Source organism: Heliangelus exortis, chromosome 1, assembly GCF_036169615.1.
Source record: "Heliangelus exortis chromosome 1, bHelExo1.hap1, whole genome shotgun sequence".
Lineage (NCBI taxonomy): Eukaryota > Metazoa > Chordata > Aves > Apodiformes > Trochilidae > Heliangelus > Heliangelus exortis.
Window position 1 is genome coordinate 6489358 of NC_092422.1, and position 17057 is coordinate 6506414.

At 38.8% G+C, this 17057-nt stretch overlaps 1 protein-coding gene and 1 long non-coding RNA gene across 13 annotated transcripts in view; both read left to right on the forward strand.

Moving 5' to 3' along the window:
- DLG2 (discs large MAGUK scaffold protein 2) overlaps positions 1–17057 on the forward strand; it is a 961231-nt gene that overhangs the window by 43604 nt on the left and 900570 nt on the right. The window lies entirely within an intron of this gene.
- On the forward strand, positions 1086–15790 carry LOC139791171 (uncharacterized). The gene is made up of 3 exons (XR_011723813.1): positions 1086–1118; positions 1319–1447; positions 14940–15790. It is a non-coding gene; the product is annotated as an uncharacterized lncRNA (long non-coding RNA).

Here is a 17057-nt window from a genome sequence, read left to right on the forward strand (position 1 = left end):
AGATGGGTGACCAACTGAGTGTGCTTGCATCAGTCCATTTCTATACAGCCAGAGACTGTTTACTTACCTTCCAGTCTGGATGATGGCTTCACATCTGGTCTTTACCCTATTTGTTTTCTTTTACTTGTAGCCCTGCAGCAAATTAAAATTTCCATGAGTTTAGTTTTGAATCTCTTGAATACACAAACCCTTCCAGGTGTAGTTCACAGGGAAGGTCAACACGATAACTGGAAATAAATGAGTTGGGCAAAGGTGCCTGTGTCTGTGTCTCAGCAAGGGTGGAGGAATGGTGCTGGTGGATGCTGTGCTGCCTGCGTAGGAACCAGAAGCAGGTGAGCAAGTGCAATGGGACAAGTTCCTCTCCACATTGGATTTATTAGTGTAATGCCACCTATGGTGCTGGGATTGCCATAGAGGTAGCATGTGGACAGCTCTGTAGAAACTTGGTAACAGTGATCAGACCTGCACAGCCATGGATGCTTTCTCTGCACAGTGTTTATCTGATTGCTTTTCCCGCCCTCCTGTGCTTCGTTTCCCCCTAGTACATTTGTACTAAAGACATTTTATTTGGTCAACATGGATCTATGAAATAACAAAGGAATGTTTTTTTCTATATGGTTAGTTGGTTCTAACATTCAAACCCATTTTATTCAAGTGAAACACTTCATTTAAGCATCTCTGGTTCTAAACTACTTGTCTTTAACTGAAACACTGGTGATTATTGATGAAGAAACCTTGACAAAGAACACAAATAAGCAGAACAGAAAAAACCCTGAGAAATAGGAAGCAGTATTGCTCCCTTTCATTCCTGTTGTCTGTTTCTGGAAATTGGGTAGATTAGGATTTAGTCAAGCCTAAAAGACAGGAGATCAGAAAGAAAATAAAATACATCCAAAATTCATTCTTACATGAACAAAACATACCTGAAAGGGAAATCCTGCCAAAAGTTGCATCTGTGCTTTTTGAAAGATGACAATAAGGAAAAGAAATCTCTTCATTTTCAAGATAGCTTCAGAAAGAAAGCAACCAGACATGGAACCATCTCCCACCCTTCACTGCCACCAGCTGTTGAATACGATGTCCTTAGACATTTCTTCATCTACAAACTGAAGCTCCCGGTAAGTGCATCCTTTTACTAAGTTGCTCAATATTTTCATAATAAACAGTGTTAGAGCCTTCTTTTGTTTTGTTTTAAATTTGTGTCTGCTACCCATTCTGAATCTGGCAAATGAAGAAAAGGCTGTAACACAGCTTAGTTACATTCATGAAGACTACGTATCATGAAGTGCAAGAGTTGATATTTCTTTTTCTTTTTCAGATCTCTGAAAATGAAGAGGTCAAATGGAAGTAGTAGTCTGAGAAAATAAATAGGGACATCTGGCTCTTGAGGGGGCAAAACTGTGGACCAGTCCTCTCATGTGGCAATGCATTATGAGCAACAAAAAAGGTATAATTTAAAATTACTTCATGTTCTCGGTATGAACAGACCGAACATGTGCTAGTGGGAACAGTTTTGCTTTTTTTTCCCCCCCCTTCTTTTTATTTCTCCTTTTTTTTTTTTCCTTCTTTTTTTCTTTTTCTTTCCATAAATTAGATCTCTGTTAAAAAAATACCAGCACGAGGAAAACAGATTTAATCTATGACGTGATGGTCTCAATATATTCACCAATCTGGAATTTTCTTTGGTATTTTTATTCATGTAACCAAATGATAGTCTTTATATGGCAAGAACATTTTCCTTTCTCTTCAGGTAAAAGCATCTCTACTCCCAGTTACAAAATCCCAGTCATTGTTAATTTACATCAAAAATTCAGAAATTAGATGAAGTTTTGGCATCTCAGTTATCATTCACTTAGGACCAGAAAGAGCACAGGAAAAGGTCACATTTTGACAGCTGGAAAGGCATCTGATTGTCAGCTGCAGCATATGAAAGATCAGCTCAAAGAACTGAAACCAAACGTATTTTGCACTTGATTGGTGTGAAATTTGTGTTTTGGTTTGATTCCACAGACATTAAATGAGAGTCTACATTTGTGGTGGCACTTAGTCAAAATCACTCTTGGCCAGCTGGATACTTCATGCATTTCTTGAATTCAGAGGATTATTACACTGGATCATTAAACTTCTAATTTAATACTCATTATACCTGAAGAAAGTATTTTCCTCTGTTGATACTATGTCTTTTTCTATTTTTTGTAATGCAAGTATAATAGTTATCAAGCCTTACCTTCCCCTTAAGAAGAAGCAACAGCTTTTAGTCTAATTGAAAATGTATTCTTGAGAAAACACTAATTCTGTCATCAAGACTGAGGGTTACGTTTGATCACTTTGGATTCTGAATTCCTCAAGTTATTTAACACCCAAATGTTTTTTTTTTTCTGTAGACCAGAGGAGGTGGAACAGTCTTCACTGAGCTTTTCCCCAACAGTGGCCCATGTACTATCTGTGCTGGCACATCCAGGCTGTTAACAGGGCACAGCAGCTGTTTCTTAAGTTCTTTTATATCCTTTCTGAAGTGTAAGGCTGGCATTTTTGGATGTATCTTAGTGTAGGCACATTTATACCTTTTCTAGTTTCCCAGCCAAATTTCTTCTCAAGCTGGGCTGAGATAGGTGGCCATGCACATCTCAGAGCACTCCTCATACTCTTCTTTGCCTCTAGATGTGTTTTTCTGTCATCGTGAAGGGATTTCATTGCTCTTTGCAGAGGAATTAACCTGTGCCAGAAGAGGTCAACTTCTCAGTAGCGAAAAGGTGCATCTGAGTGCAATGGGAAGAGTGACATGAAAAATTTGGGGTCTCCTGCAGGCACTGCTAGAAAGCCATGGAAGCTTGGGAAGAGTCTGAAACTAGGATTGGGATGCATGGATATGGCTTGCTGTGCCAAGAAGATATAGGAATATTTTGAAAAAAACTCCTTCAAGACTCTCCTGGTTTAGATGTGCTCTGTGTTGTCTTTTTACATGCCAGAGAGCTTTCCTGTTTCCTGTTTTAAGATACTACTTTCTTTTCTACAGCACTAAAGATGTCCCAGTGCCTCAGGTCATATCATTGGGAAAAGAATGTTTTTGAATGAAATGCAAATAAAACTGGTTACTTAAGAGCAAATGGACTATTTAGAAGTGAAAATTTCTCCAAATACAAGTGAAGGAATAAAACCCAGATTCAGTCTTCCTACACCCAGATTAAATCAGAAAGGTTTCTGTCTTCCTTTATCTTGCAGACTTGCTCTAAATGCTTTCCTGGTGCACACCTTGTAAGGAATTCTTTTATCTGTACATGTCTTACATTTCAGGTTTACATGCATCAAAGGGAACCTATTCCTGGCAGAAAACATTAGCTTGTCAGAGCTGAGCTTAAACAAGTCCCTCAAAGGATCTGAATGAGTTCAATCGTTACCCTCAACATATGTACTTCTTTTTCCCTCATACTTATTCAATATATTTTTGGCCATTAATATCATAGACCAAGTATTATCTCCTGCATCTTACTGGATAGCTGTTTGATAGCTGTTTTAATTTTCTGGAGATAACTTTCTCCCCGAATTGTTGTTTTCACCTTTGGAAGTTTATATTTTATAGTTGATTATGTGGTATTTTATCACTGTGCATAATGATTAAAAATAAATGGTTCAGAGGTATGCAGGTCACTGAGGCCATTTAAGATGGTAATTAAATAGTCCAGACGAAATTATGGTTTTGGGATGACTAGGCCTTACTTTCTTCTTCTATGTGACAGTAAATGGCAGAAATAAGACTGGGAGAGATTCCTGGGGAAATACTCTGATGATCTTGGTGAAGGGGACAGGGAAACCAGAGAAAAAAGGGCAGAAGAAAGACTTAAAAAGGAATGCAGAGCAAAACAGTAAAGTAGGTTGCCTGAGGAAACTAAATTCAAAATCAGCCCACTCACTGAGGAGGAGAAGAAAACATGGACACACACATACACAAAACCAAAAAAAAGGTAGTGAAAAAGAGCAAAGCATAGAAAATGAAAGAGCATAGAAAAGTTATACGATGAAAACTTTGAAGAGGAATGTCCACGAGAAGAAAAGGGAATCAACAAGTGAAAGGAGGATATGAGAGTGATTGTACATAGTGTGTCAATTTAGGTGATTTACCTTTTTTAGATTTTTCCTTTTTTTTGTCTGAAAGGAAACAGGACTTCACAAAGTAAAGATTGACAGGGAAGAGAGACTCATCTATATGTATGTGTAGGTGTAAATGGTCCAACTGCTTTTGGGTGGGGTGGAAATAAGAGTTTTACTGGTGACTGATGGATTTTGATGTCATAATGGGCAAAGTCAACTTCACCATTCCAGATTCTGAAGGTCTACCGTGACCTCCTATGAGATGGTTGTCTAAGTGTCCTTGTATTATCAGTGGAAAGAAATAGCTTCTTTTGAGGTGTGAATCATACAACCTCCTCCATCTTCTCAGGATGAGATGAATCCTATATATTTTTCCTTTTTATTTTTCTCCATTAAGTAAATATTGTATCTAGATCACTAACTCAAATACAGACTGCTACACTGCATAAGTCATTCCTTGTAGTGTTATGAGTCCCATTTGAAAGTTGCATGGTTAATCCATGTTCTGTTTTACCATGCATAAAAAAAATATTCACATTTTTCATTATGATTGCTCCATGTTGACCGAGTATAAAGGAAATATTTTATTCTCCTCCCATGAGATGCTCTTCTTGACTTCCCTTCTGCCTTTCTTGAAGACACATTAGGGAAGAGCAAGAGCAGCTCAGCTCAATGTAAAGGAGAAGTAATACAGGAAAACTACTGAGGATAAATGGGATAGTATTTTGTGATTCCTTTGCATTTAATAGCATTCCAGGAGCTATTAGATACACCCATTTGTCTGACTGCAGCTGCTGCCAAAACCATTGATGCAATTTTCATCATCCCCTGGACTCAGGGGGACTGCTGCTTTCCCTGTGAAAGCATTTATTAAAAAGTACACAAATACTAGGATGGCTAAAGTTACCTCAAGGATCTCTATAGCTTGGTTATGTTTCTCCTTCCTCAGATACTGCCAGAAACAGGCTGAGTTTCAGAAATATCACTTTGCTTTCCCAAAGAATCTGAACGGCAACTGTCTCCTGGGAACACCATCTGACCTCCTGACTGTTTTTTGGGGCTCCACTGAAGCTCCTGTTTGGCTGCATTGCTCAATGTCCAGAAACTCTGAGCAAATAATGAAAGTCAGTGACAAAATAAAATAAAGAAATAAAGCTATAGGTTTCCCTCCCCACACAAAAAAAGATAAAAAAGGATGTGAACAAGAATGTATTTTATACCTTATTATTTCTGATACAAATCATTAGATCCAGCCCTTTTGAGGCAAATGCATCTTAGTCAGGCACAAGATAAATGAAAGCCAAAGCTTTGCTTTTGACAGAGTTCTGTGTGTAAATCATTCTGTTTCCCACTTCTTTTTATACGTTGTTTTCAATGCACTGCCTCAGAGCTGTTACTTTTTGTGGCAGGTAAAATGCATTTGTAAGGTAGACTGGATTTAACAGCTTAACAAAGGTTGGTTTGCAGCTGCAGAAAGAAATTGAATGATGGTTTCTTACAAGACTTCTTGAGGTCAGTGTCGTAATTTGTCATAATCCATAATGAGCTGATGGAACATTCAATCATGAGAACCAAGCTGTCCCCCTCTCCTCCATCAGTGTTAATTCATATCATATAGAGTTGGATAGCTGCAGTGAGATTGCTGATTCTTGCTTATAGCTGTCCCCATGGGTTTGTGGACTCTGCCACAAGCCTGCAGACTCACAAATTAGTGAAGTGCATGCTTCAGTTTCCCTGACTGCAAAATAGAGACCACAACACATGCCAACCACAGGCAGTGTTTGCCTGTAAGGTGTACAGGTGGCTGCCTGTAAGTAAGGGAACAACTTACAGAGCACTGGAAGAGGTTGCCCAGAGAGGCTGTGGACTCCTTCTCTGGAGTCATTCAAAACTCACCTGGCCACCCTGTGCCACCTGCTTTGGCTGAGGGGTTGGGCTAGATGATCTCCAGACATCCCTTCCAACTCTTACCACTCAATGATACTGTGACTCTGTAACTTTTTATCTCCAGAGGCATTTTTGGAGATATTTTTTTTTGGCTGTAAGAAGGCTTCTTTTTGGAGAAACCACTGTCTGAGGAGTCAGTGACAGCCTGTGCTGCAGGAATTATGATGGGCCTGTGGGGAAAGGTGTTGGTAATAATTGAAGCTCTGAGCTAGGGATTCAGAATTGTATCTTAGAATGAGGTGATAAAGTAAAAATAAAATCCTTTGTATAAAAATTGTGAAAACATTCTATTTTATTTGAGGTGTTTTGTGTAAAAGCATGGAAAGGATCAAATTTTCATTTGTAGCATTCAGCGCATCATTTGGGGCAGGTAAGGGAAAAGAAGGCAGTGAGGAGTCTTGATAAGTTTGTGTGGTGTAATGTAATTAGAAATGAAACAGAAAACTAAACTGAAAAATCAGAGAGGAAAATTGACAAGATCAGGGTCTGGGTTCAATCATATGGGAAAATTTCAATGATTTTTTTGTAAATTAGACACTTTCACAGCTCTTTTTAATTTGTTTGTTTGAATTTTGCCTTTTTTGATTGATCCCAGTAAAAACTGCATTTCCTTACTGTTTTCAAGGGAGTTATTAGCAAAGACAGTCAGGTTTTGGGGTTTAAGTTTTTCTGTGCTTTTTCTCTGAGATAGGTCACAGTTAAATGTGCTATTTGGGCTTGCAGGGAGAATGCAGTGTGTGGAAGAAGAATTGCAGAGGAATTCCTCAGGACTGCTGTTGAACCAAGCAGTAAATCTTGAGCTGACTGTCTCCATCCCAGATATTTCCCTTTATTCTACACTTTTGTGTCTATACTGATGACTCAGTTTGACCATGATCTCACACTAAACTTGCACCTTGGATTTCTGATCAGTTTCCATGGACAAGACCATAGTCAACCCTATTCACCATCTTGCCCTTCCCTCCTTAAGATATGTGATCTTTGTGATCTGCTTACTGGGGTGAAAAATCAGCCAGCTGTGGTTCCCCAGTTGCATATCCCTGAATGTTCAGGGCCAGCCTCAACTTTGGTTAAGTGCAACCTTCATGGTTTTGAAGTCATCCCTTGATATGATTGAGATGGCTTATCTTAGTGAGAGTAATTTCAAAATCATCTCTACATTTTGCTGTAAATATAGCTGTCAGTTTTTGCCTTTGTGCATATGCTTTACTAAGTGTATGTTGGCTACAGATAGTTTTTACTCTAGTGCAAGCAACTTTGAGTTGATATTTTCACTCTCTGTTTGTAGCTGAAAATATTGGAACAAATTCTTTTCTTTTCTTATGGTTATATAAATGTGGAGCAACTTCCCTGACTACAGATTTACTCATCCTAGATAACACTGCAGCCTGCACTTGGGTCACTTTGTACCTATGTGGTACACCACATACTATGCCCTTCTCACCAGATATTCAACATCCCAGCACACCAGGGCTTTGGTAACTACTTTTTCTTCTCCATGAATGTGTGTGTGTGTGTTGCTGAATGGTCCAAATGGATGGGATCTTGACTTTTTTTTGTCATTTAGAGGACACTGAAAATTGGAGAATGCTATTATTAGCTTAAGACACTTTTCTATTCAAGATATTCCTCTCCCATCTGCATGCCCCACAGAGACACAAAGCTTTTTTTCAAACCATTTACAAGACTTTTGCTCTGCTATTGAATTTTTCTTTCTATGAGTGGTTTTTCTCTGTTGAGCCATCCCCTGTCTTCAGTGAGCCTATTAGCCTTATACTTACAATTCTGAGTGGATCCCTCTGCACACTGTAAGTCAAAGCTGTGCAAGTAACAAGGTGGCTACACTCTCACACTTCAGATGTCCTTCAGAAATATAATGTGCTTCCCTTCTCCCTGTGCCCCTCGGTTCATTCATACCAGACTGGAACAAAATACAAAGACATCTTCCTTGGGAGATCTTGAAACTCAGTGATAAAATTTGTATGTGGGAAGATTTAATTTACCTGTTTAATTTCTCCTAAAAACAACCAAGAACACTATTAGCCACTATTTAAAATGTCAACATTTCCCATAGCTACCATGCAATAGTGTCTTTCATTGCCACAGTTTTCCTTTGTATTCAATAATTAAAGCATATTAGTTGAAGAAAGATGCTACTATTTGGCATATGTTGCCTTTTCAACACTTCCTACCTTCTCTCTTCTGAGACATTGCTGTTTGCCAGCTGATCATCACTGCCTACCAGCACCTGTCTTCAGGCTGCATTAGATTCGTGCTTCTGTACTATGTTACAGGGAGTGTTTTTCATATCACATCCCTGTCAGAGCATATGGCTTTGACCCTGAACCTGTGAAACTGGAGGCTCTCTGTTGAGTCGATGGTTTTCAAAGCTGTAATCAGGTTAACCAAGCCCAAGTTCAGTGAGAATGATTCCTGGTGGTGTCATTTGCATCTGGGGTGATGCTTTAGTCTTTCTGATTCAGTCTTTCATGAACACTAATGATTCTCTAGCTACTACTAGACAGATTGCTAGTAGTAGGTACATCCCACTGTCTCCTGAAGCTTTCTGTAGTCATACATTATTTCTATGTCTACTGAAAGGCCCTGGTTTTACATCAGATTTATATTAGAAGGAATCTGTCCTTGTTGAATGCTTCCAGAAAGAGTTAGCAAAGATGGTTACACTACAGGGCAGGCTGCCTATGAAACTTCACTTTGAAATGAACTAGCAGCTCATGAGGTTCCATCAAATACAGAAACTGGCATAAGATCACTATTTTGCCCTTCTGCTTGGAAAGCGGAGGCTTAAAATCTCAGATTAAATATTCTGGAAGATCTGCAGTTACTTGGATGAGGCACAGAGCTGAATCCTTTATTAAGTGCTCTCTGGGCTAAACAAAATGGATCAGCTTTTCCATTCTACATCTCCTCTGAAAAGTGTAATCTCTTATTGCAGTCTGCTCCCTCAGGCAGTTGTTCACTACTTGGTTGTATAAAAGCCATCACATCACTCTGTGAATATCTGGAAGCAATGATGGTGTGACTCTGCTCATCTAGTTCACACTGGATTCCAGGAAAGATCCCTAAACAAGAAAGAGCCAGCCAGCTGGATCAGTTATTAATGAACCTACCTGATACTTCACACACATCTGAGAAGCAAACCAGGGACAGATAGTTCTGTGTATTTGTTGATACTTTGTTCTTCCAGTTTTTGGTTTATTTTTTTGTTACGATTAAGAACTTTGACATGAAATAGGAGCTTTAAGCCAGAGGCACAAAAATACATAGGTCCCTAGTTGCCACTAATTTCAGCTTAACCTAAGTGAATTTGTGGACCGATGATTTGACATCTTACATATTTACAGCTTCCAGATGTTTTTGCCTTACAAGAAATCATGGTATTATATATGTTGTCTCATAGAAACTCCACAGGGTCTCAGTGCAGAATGACAAAGGTGTTTAGACACTTGTATCTGCATGAGAGAACCTACTAGGATCTATAAAACATCTTTGCACACAGTGACTTTTGGTGGAAGTTGAATTCTTAAGGTTTACATAGGCTTTGATAAATCCCACTAGTCATATCACTTGCTTATTTATGTGCCTCCAAAAATCTGGCCCAAGGATTGCTGGTGTAGCAAGCGCCATATATCTCTCCTTACAGATATATCCACACATCCATATATAATAATAAATACCACTGAGTCCTCCACTTCTTCCAAGCAGAGATCAGACCCTGTTCAGCCTCATGACTTGACTTATCATTTGTATCAGTACAAAGCAGGTCAGCTTTTATTCATTCATTGTTCTGATTTGTCCCCTTAAATACACTAACAAACAAAATCAGATCTAAGTTCAACTTAATCAGCAAGCCAAGCTACCTTTGTGGCTGCTTTAAGTTTTTGAAAGTGCAAAGGAGCTGGAACATTATCTGCTCTAATCATTTGAGTACAAAGGAGGTGAAAAATGCTACTTCTGGGATAAGTGGATAAGAATTTTGACAGTGTCTGTCAGTCACTGCACAGTGGAGCTGTTGGAACAATAAACTTGAGCAAACTTATCCCAGGATAAGTCTACACTTTTTCTAAATTTCCTGGCTGTAAAGTTTTGAGGGGAGACATCTAGGCAGCCTCTGTTTAATCTTTTCCTCCCTAACTGCAATGCTGTTAACAGCTATGGCAACCGTTTCCTGTCGGGGATTTTAATTATTGTCAAATACTTGCAAAATTGCAATTTTATATGTATTGATTTTCTTTCACTAGTAATTATGTAGCACTACATATCATTGTGCAAATATTCATTACCATATTCTAATCACCATGTCTTACTATATTCTGTGAGTGTTACTATTAGATGAGTATTGTTGCCTTTTCTTTGTTTTTTTTTTCCCAATTCATGGTCATCTTGAGCCTGCCTTGTTCACAGCTCAGAAAACCAATGTAACTGTTCCCATTGCCAGAAGACCTACACCCCACTGTACTTTCAGAGTTATTACTTCCATAGCATGGAAGACACTTGTACATGTGTGTGCTCTGTGTTTCTGTGTCACCCAATGGCTCTGTCCAATTGCTAGATATTTGGGGTTTTAAATGAAATGATTAATGTTTCATTTAAACATCTTAAACAGCTTTGCTTTCACTGGATTTTTTTTAAATGAAATAAACTTGGTTAAATGTTATCTAATTTATGGTTCAGCTTCTGCCATCAGATGCTGAAGCAGAATGACAAGTAAGACTAAACTAAGTTCTGTGCATGGACTTCAGGAGTAGAAACCCCATTTTCTCCTTTTGTTCTCTCTCACTGTCTGGAAATTGCTTTTAATTTGGTAACTTCTAAAAATTTAATTGAGGTACAGGTGACTTTCAGATTGTCTATGAAAAAATAGTATGCCCTGGGAACATCCAAATTAATTTATCTAGCTCTACTATTTTTATATTCTTTTGTACAGAGCTTCTCAATCTAGTGTTAGAATAGACTGTAACTCTGGTCAAAATCTATGGGTAAATTTTATGTGCTTGTTGCAAGTCTCTCCAATTATTCCGTACATTTTCTCTGCTAAAATGTCAAGTTTAAAATAAGCCTTCTGCCTTTCTTTCCTTCCCGCTGCTTGGAAATTTGGCTCAGAAAAGCAGCATCCGTCAATTGATTGAGCTGGAGGTGAAGTGCCAAGAACTTACGAAGTTTGCTCTTGGCAAAACCATGTGTTTGTGGTGTGCAGTCATGAGCAGGGCCCTCCCTCTCTCTTCATGATGAACTTTGAAGGAGCCTCAGGCTGGACTGGAAACTTGCAGATATGGTTTTGTTCTTTGACTTCATTGCATCCACATTTTGAATCCGGTAGAGAATATTGGCTTGTCTGGTAGAAGCACTCAGAGCTAAAAACCTCTCATTTGAGGCTGTATCTACAAAGCTGCACCTGCAAAGGCACCTGTACAGTATTTTTTGCAGTTGCCAGCTCCACATGAAAGAACCAAAACCACTTTAAAAGTAAACTTTAAAAGTTGTTTCTCTTATGTAAATTGGGGGTCCAAAGAAATGTCTATTTAATAGAAAATCTGTGAAGATCGAGTAGTTAAATATTTAGATACCTTTGAAAGCATCTGTAATTGCATTCACTGAGTACTGCTTAAACATTTTTTTAAAATACAAACAGGAGGCAGAAACTCAAATTAGTTGTGTGCTGCCTTTTTACAAAACCACTTTTGTTGATCCCGCTGTATTTTAGAGATAATATGTTCCTAGTTTTTCCCAGAAAGAATCCTGACCTCTGAGAAATAATTCATATTAAATATCCATGTTAGCTCCTGTTTATTGCAGTACCAATTTGGCAGTGATTATTAAAAAATACGTTAGTGAATAATATATTACTATAAATTAATTTTTTCGTTCCCTTCCGCTCTGCATTATTTGATGCTACTGTTCCTGGGTTCAGTTAAATTGTTTACCTGGACTTTGTAGAGCAATGATTATAAATACCCAGGTGGGTTGAACTGTGTTGGTATGCTCTCCAGAGGTATATTTTCAATTGCAGTCTCTTCATAAGCCAGGGATATGAAGCCTTACATTTTTTGCTCTCTTGTTACGCTCTTGGAACCTTTAATCCTTTTCTTCTGTCAGAAAGCAAACTGGAAATGTGCATTTTTTTTTCTTAGGCCCTCAGACCAATTTATCAATGTGTGCCCTGCAATGTCCTTTCTTCTTATCTGTTCTAAACAAGTCGTGCCAACATTTCAGTATGAACAGTTCAGCCATGAGATTATCTTGTGATTGTACCACATATCTAAACATAACTCCTTCAATGAATCTCATCATCCAGGAAATGCAAACATAAAGCCTTGTGGTTATTTCCTCCCTACAGTGTCACTTACATTTTCTTTCTATTTCTATTTTCTGGCAGAAATTGCACACTATACTCTTCCCTTAGGTCTTTGTTTTAACATCCACCTTCTAGATGTTTGTCTTCTACATTCGTTCAATAAAAGCTGTTAACTCTGGGTCTTCTTTCCCCCTCCTTCCATCCAAAATTAGAAAATAAATATTTCAGGAATTCAGATAGAACTTTATAAGACGTATTGTTACATCTCACTTGCATGACATCTTTCAATTGTTAGAAAATACTACATGTGAAATTTAATCTTTGCAGAATTAGAACAACCTCCTCCAGTAAGTTCTTACATTTTGTCACTTACTATTTCCTTGCCCATCTGACATCTTGCTGCAGTTCTTGAAGACTTACTGGAACTGTAACAGCATTTACTGAAAAATTCAAGTCTTCCTATTGCACTGAGGAGAAAAAATAAGGTAAGATATGCTCCTTTAGGAATGTTCAGCAAAACTTTCATGGGCATCTTTAAAAAAGTCATGATCTCATGACCACTAAGCAAAGCCACTGCCATATATTGGCTTTCCAGGGACTGATTGGTTGTTTTTATCTGAATCAAAACTGACAATAATCAGACAAATGCAGGCAGAGACACCAAAGATGATATTGTCCTATAAACTGATCTACTGTTCCCAGTCTTTTTCTCTTAATCAATGCTAACAGACATCTATAAGGCAGGGTATGGAAACTTAATCCACTTGCTGTCTGATATATTCTGTGGAAAACCAAGATTAATAGTACAATTTGTCCTGGACTCTTAAACTACTGAGAAATTCCATTTGTACCACAGGATGAGAACAGGGGGGTAATGAGAAACACAGAGATGGGAGCAAATGAGGCGGAGTGTTTTACGCACTCTACTACCGTGGGAAAGAGTGGAAGGAAAGGACTCTTGAAAAAAACCCACCCTTCTGATACTTGCCAGTGCTTGATTTTAGGTGGAGCTGTTGCTCAGGGAAGACTTGCTTTTCAGTACAATGTGGTAAGAGACCATCTTGCTTTGTCTCATGGGTTTGATTAGCTTCGAAACCTGGAATCCAGTTCTCAGCATTCTTAGTAGAATGACAGACTCTTAGGGGGAAAAAGCTGCCTTGTAGCACACAGTTTTATAATGGTTGAACTTTCCTCAATAATGCATGGTGGTGTTAAGTTGGCACATTTTACTTCTGCTGCACTCTGATGTTATTTGGCTGCAGTATACTCCTCTTGATGTTAATTTGGCCAAGTTTTCCCACAAATCCCACATGAATAGCAGCCTTCCCTGGCTATTCCTTTGGTATTGTGGGAAATTCTGCTTGGAAATTTTACTCTGGAGGAAGATGGTTGTGTGTGTTTTGTGTATGACTGTAGTACTAGGAGTTAAATGTTACCAGACAGGTTGTTTGACAAGTTTTTCCAAAAAGCAGCCATACCAATGTCACCCAATCTTCTCCTTCTTTCTGAGACTGATGAGGTTCTCAAAGTGAGCGTTGCGTTTGCAAGATGGGATGGCTACAGTCATGTGAAATAACACTTCACTGGAGCTTTCATTTGTCTTGGGTCAAATTCCAATCCTTGGAATTAAACCTTGCAAGAGAGGTTAAGGACAAAAGGAAGGGCTTCTTCAAATACAAAGCAGATTAAACTAACACTAGAGGCAATGTAGGCACTGCTGAATGAGGTGGTGACAGAGGATACAAAAAAGGTGGAATTGCTGAATGCCTTCTTTGCCTCTGTGTATACTGCTGGAGAATGTCCTCAGGAGCCCCAGGCCCCTAAGGCCATTGAGGAAGTCAGGGTAAAGGATGAGTTTGTCTTAGCTGATGAGGGATAGGTTAAGGATCAGTTAATGAATCTGGACATCCATAAATCCATGGGTCCTGATGGGATGCACCCATGGGTGCTGAAGGAACTGGCAGATGTCACTGCTAGGCTTCTCTCCATCATCTTTGGTAAGTTGCTGGGAACAGGAGAGGTGCCTGAAGACTGGAGGAAAGAAAATGTCACTCTAGTCTTCAAGAAGGTCAAGAAAGAGGACCTGGGTAACTACAGACCAGTCAGCCTCACCTCCATTTCTGGAAATGTGATGGAACAACTCATTCTTGTTGCTGTCTCCAGGTACATCAAGGACAAGAAGCTTATCAGGAGCAGTCAACATGGCTTTACTAAGGGAAAGCCACATCTGACCAACCTGATAGCCTTCTATGAGGATACAGCCAGGTGGATCAGTGATGGCAGAGCAGTAGAGGTAGTTTATCTTGATTTCAGGAAGGCATTTGACACCATCTCCCACAGCATCCTTGGAGCTAAACTGAAGTGTTGCCTGGATGACTGGGTAGTCAGTGGAATGGAGTCTAGTTGGAAGTCTGTTTCTAGTGGAATCCCCCATGGGTCAGTACTGGGACCAGTACTAATCAATACATTTATTGATGACCTGGATGAGGGAATAAAGTGTACCATCAGCAAGTTTGCTGTTGACACAAAGCTGGGAGGAGTGGCTGACTTGATTCTGAATGTACTTATCCTATTCATTCTTTGACAGGTTCTTCAGCTCTGGTATTTTTCACAGTTCAGCTTCAGTCATCAGTCTGCACCATAGGACCATTACTGACTACTCCAGTTTGCTGTATCACTTCCACCATGGCACCTTCCAGCATCGGAACTCAATCCTTCTGCTGTAAAGAATGTGGATGTAGAGATCAGAGACATGCAAAACTGCATGTTTTTGTCCCTGAACTATTTCCACTTGAGGAAAAAGCTGTGTACTATTGGATAAGGTCCTGAAACATGCTTTAAAGGCATCAGCAGTAGGAAAAAATACCTTGAAGTTCGGGAGAGATAAACATCATTAATTTGAATCATGGAACCACAGAGAAGCATCTACAGATATGATATAGTTGAGGTGTGTCCGAGTACCAAATGAACATTCTTCAAGAAGTCAACTCCATCTTCCCTAAGTCATCACCCTTTAGTAGGTGATATTTTTAGGGAATTGCTCAGACTGTGTATGAGCTTTCCTGGGTCTGAAGTATTTTAAGCTGCATATTTCTTCTAGAGTGAAAATTAGAGATGGTCTTAGTCCACGAGTTGCTCTGAAGGCATTGAAGCAACATTCCTTACTTTTAGGAATGTTGCTTTTGGTGACATGGAGAAATCTGATGTTCCATGCAAGTTATGATTTTCTACTTTATTGAAGAAATAATTCTTTTTGTTTGTAAGTTTATGAACTTGCAGTCTTGAATGCACAGTACTGCAAGTCAGAAATCATTCTATCTGTCATCTGTTCTGTCTTAAATTAAGAACTTTCATATAATGTTAGTACTTTGAACTCCAGGATTTTGTGAAAAAAAAATGTTTGAGTTAATTGTAAAATTTTCAATATTTCTTATTAAAATTTATTTATTTTTAAAAAAAGTGTCTGTTTTGTGATTTAATTATTTTCTGAGAGACACCAGAAAGGGAACTCCTGTGAAGTTTCTCTTGAAAGAGGAAAACCTCTAATCACAAGCCTGAAGAAGTGATTTTCATTGTAGCTGGATGGATGCCTTGAGCTTGCTTACATGTATCTACCTTCCAAGTGAAAAGTCCTCTCTGAAATGTTGGGGAAATCTGTGTATAACTATTACACACATGCCTACGTGCTCACACTATAAGGAAAACTATCCTGCTGCTATCTTTGTGTCCACAGGATAACTCTGAAACTTTCATCCTTCATTGTTCCTGGTGTTGTGCTGGTAGAGCAGGAGCCTGTAAGCCCCAGGTTTGGTTCTCAGAGCTCCTGTTGGCCTATTTTGAGACCTCACCAGGGCATGTAACTGCTGTGCAATATTTTCCAGTCTGCTGTAAGAGGTGGATAGCATCGGTGATATTAGCACACTGTGGGGTTTCATCCAGTTGTGTTTGTACACTCCTTTGAACTTGTTCTGCTGAAGGTGGTAGTACTGTTTCTTCCAATTCCCACTTCACTTGTGCTATGAAGTAAGTAGGAGCTTCTTGAGATCACAATTACTTTCCCAAAATGGCTGTTTATCTCCTGATTGAGGTTTAATGATTCATTTACTAATAGCTGGAGTTTTTTGCAAGGGGGTTGTTTTTAACAATTTTAACTTTTAACAGTCTGCAGGTCTGGAAAATTGCTTTTGCACCTTTGTGAGCCAGAGGTGGAGCAGGTATATTCCGTGTATTTCTATTCAGATTTTTGACAGGGGAATTCAAAGCTTAAAAATGAAAATTGCTTTATTTTCATTCAGATCTGAGAAAAAGATCTGACACAAGCTGCTACACTTGGTGAGGAATGTTCCTTCCTCAGGGAACTGTTTGGTTTCACCTTGTGCAGTAGCAGTTGGGTTTTTTTATTGCAATGAAGAAGGAACACAGAATTCAGACACTACCCAATGAAAACTTTGGGAAAATAGGACCACCATTGTTTCTGTCCATTTTAGCAAGAGGAGGGTCAGCACTGTGCCATCTGTATAAGATCTAGACTTTGAGGCTCGTTCATTTGAGGGACTATTTAAAAAAATTCATGGGTTTAACTTTCCTCTCTTCCTCCTAAAATGGATACATAATGTCAATGTACAGAATTTATTTATCAGTATTTTAATTTATGTAATAATTCTCATATAGACCCTAAAATGGAATATTTTTGGTTTCTGTCTTT